The sequence below is a fragment of the Stegastes partitus genome, unplaced genomic scaffold (assembly GCF_000690725.1).
Source record: "Stegastes partitus isolate 25-593 unplaced genomic scaffold, Stegastes_partitus-1.0.2 Scaffold564, whole genome shotgun sequence".
In the NCBI taxonomy this organism is placed as follows: Eukaryota; Metazoa; Chordata; class Actinopteri; family Pomacentridae; genus Stegastes; species Stegastes partitus.
Window position 1 is genome coordinate 226,326 of NW_007578295.1, and position 3,325 is coordinate 229,650.

Below are 3,325 nucleotides of genomic sequence, written 5' to 3' on the forward strand. Positions count from 1 at the left end.
CAGCAGCTGATCAATCACATGATCAGAAGAACTGACTGAAACGCTTCAACATGGCCGCCTCCTGGCTGATTGTCTACCACGCTCCTGTAGGCCGTCATAAATTCTGACTGTTGTCAGAACCCATCACTATGAACAGCACACAGGCTCTGAAGCGGCGCCAACGTCTGCAGAAGCACGGTTCTGACACCCAGCAGGGAAACAACCAGTCAGAGATGGGTTCTGATGGAGGGATGTGGTCCGTACAAACCTGGACAAACAGAGCAGCGAGGCGTGAGCTGGAACCGTCTCCACATGTACATGTCAGCACCAGTACAGGTGGACAGACTGATGCTTGTCTAGCAGTGTTATGTGGCCTTTATAGGCCCAGGTTTCTGTGTTTTGGGTTTGTCAGCTGAACCTCCTCCTACATTCAGAGATGAGTCACATCCAGTCACATCCTGGCTGGTTTCCTCCCTCACTGCCTTCGGTTACGCCTCTTGTTCAGCTTGTCTCTGTTGCTCTGGTGGTCCGCTGGCTCCTGTCTAATAACATCAGAAGCTTTGATGCCATTAATTTAAACTTAAGACGTGTTCATTTTGATGTTTCACCGTCTCTGTGGACCAGTTTAACTCCAGGGTCTTCACTGAGACAGGCCACCTGCACATCCTGTGAACGCTGACCGTTCTCTGCCACTGAATAAAGAGCTTGGTTCTGTTTTCAGAGCCTTTTATAGTCTATACATGTGAGTCCCTCTGAACTGAGGTCTTCTGACTCAGATATCCAGTCTGTGAGAACATAGCTGGACCACCTGTAGCTTTGTGAAACCAGTGCTCCAACAGTCCACTGACTTCACACTGTGATCTGCATCACACTCCTCTGACTAGCACTCGCTCTCTTCTTTAGCTCAGATTAAACCATTTGTGGCTCTTTTCAGGAGAACAACATCCCTGTTTTTGAACCGCATCCCGTCTTTCTGACGGCCGTCTGCTGCGGCCGCTGAGCACAATAATAAACTGAATATTGTAAGAACTAGTTCTGAACTGGGCTGCAGGTGGATCAGTGGTTAGCACCGTGGCCTCACAGCTAGAAGGTCGCCGGTTGGCGTCCCGGTGAGGACACCCGGGATCTTCCTGCGTGGAGTCTCCATGTTCTCCCCGTGCAGCGTGGGTTCTCTCCGGGTTCTCCGGCTTCCTCCCACAGTCCAGAAACATGCTGAGGTTAATTGGTGATTGTAAATTGTCCGTAGGTGTGAATGTGAGTGTGCCTGGTTGTCTGTCTCTAAGTGTAGCCCTGTGATAGACTGGTTACCTGTCCAGGTGAACCTGCCTTCAACCTGAGTCAGCTGGGATAGGCTCCGCCCCCCATGACCCTGGTGAGGATGAAGGTGTAGAGATGATGGATGGATGGTTCTTAACAACTATGAACCAGCTTCTAAAACTCTCCTGATATCCTGTATTTGTAGAAAACAGACATGATAGTAGTGTGTATATATATATATATATAGTAATGTGAAGATGAGTTCTAGTTGTTTTTTCTCATAATAATGAAAACATGTTCACTGTGATCAAGGTTAGTCTCTAGGACACTCAGAATCAACAGTCACTGGTTTAAGCTTCACATGATGTCTTTGTGCTCTGACAGATTTACACAATACGTCCAAAAACTCGCAGCATTATTCAACAAATCAACTAATTCTAATCATAGACGGAGATTCACACAACAACGGTTCAACGGATCTGAATCAACCAGACTACGACCAGCTGGTGCACTTCTGTCTAATCAAGATAACAGGGGAGCATTGGTTTTGTTTTCTTGCCTTTTCACTCATTTCTAAGATAAAACACCAGGTTACATTTCACAGTGCAAACTACGGATGTGTTGGACTGAACCGTCCATTGATCTGTTTTGAAATTCTTGTGCTAGAAAGGATTGAATCGGTGAAATACTTCCCCTGGTATGTTGGCATTGGAGTTACCGCTTCACATTCCAGCGGTAGTCGCACACACACACACACACACACACACACACACACACACAGCCTCCCTCTCCTGTGTCCAGGTGGAGTGTGAGTGTGTAGATATGTGTGTGTTTGATGGTAACGGGGACGTGCCCAGACCTGCGGCTCAGGCAATCTGACCGCCACCCTTTCCACAACAGTTCTCAACACGTCTTCTGGCCGGCCCACAATGTCTAGCTAACCCTGAGTGACTCCCCCAGCGCACATCACACACACACACACACACACACACACACACACACACACACTGCTCGTTCCTCAGCGAGGCAGCGGATCTACAGCGTTAAAGCTTTCGACTTTCAACGTTAATTCCTCAGAAGGATTTCAGCCTGAGAGGTAGCCGTCTTCAGGTTTATCTGATCCGTATGTGGGTGGCTCTCTGGAATCGATGTGTGACGAAGGCGGTAGACGAACAAAGGAAGCTCAGGTAGCAGAGGTGAGGTGAGTCAAGGTGGTGCAACATGCCGGTAGCTGTCATGATCTACGGGCTTTGAGGTTTTGTCTTGAAATTAGCAGGAATTTGAAGTAAATCCTTCCTTAAAAGTCCTAAATCTGAATGCTTTTTACAAACTTTTGCAGTATCTCTGATGCTTCTCTTTCTGTCTGCTGCTGCCTGGAGGTTGTAGCTGTACACCGCCGTCTGAATCATTCACTGTGTGTGACTTGTGCTGTGATATCCAAACACAGCAGCATCGCTCACCGATCTGTAGCCAGATGAGTTATGAGAGCGCTCAGGGCAGGACTGAAGCGACCCCTGACAGTGTTTATTCACCCCCAGGGCTGCTCATGTGTGTGCTGTTTGCCTACCAAGGTGCCTGTTGTTGGCTTTTGTCTGTAATCTGTTCACCTGTAGTACGCGGCCACCAGAGCTTCATTCATTGCACACTGTGTAGTATAGAGCTGATGAGCACAACACTGGGTGTTAATGAGGAAACCGTGGAGTGTTTCCTGCTGCAACAAAACAAGCTGAGTGAAGCCTTCAGTGTCTCCAGATGGAGCTCTGTGAGGTCGATCAATGTCCTCATTTGATGCACTTTCTTCTGCAATGTATGGCTTCATGTTCAAGTTGACAACAGAGAGCTGACTGGACATGGGGGCACAGAAAGCTTAGCAGTGGCGGGACACAAAGAGGCAAGGTCGGAACTGAACCGAGGACGATGTAGGTGCTGTTTACCTCCATCCACCAGAACCCTCACTTCATCCACTGTGTGTTTGCAGACATTCAGAGTCAGCTACCGGCTGTCACACTTCATTATGCTACAGCCCAAAGCTGGAGTCCTGCTCTGGAGTTACACATGACAACATCATGACAACATCACGACAACATCA

General features: G+C 48.2%; 1 protein-coding gene across 1 annotated transcript in view; it reads left to right on the forward strand.

Annotated features, from left to right (window-relative positions):
• Positions 1 to 2,236: 2,236 nt before the first annotated feature.
• Positions 2,237 to 3,325, forward strand: part of plch2a (phospholipase C, eta 2a) — a 165,546-nt gene continuing 164,457 nt past the window's right edge. The window contains 1 exon segment of the mRNA XM_008288558.1: positions 2,237 to 2,437. The gene's annotated coding sequence lies outside the window, so the exon portion shown is untranslated.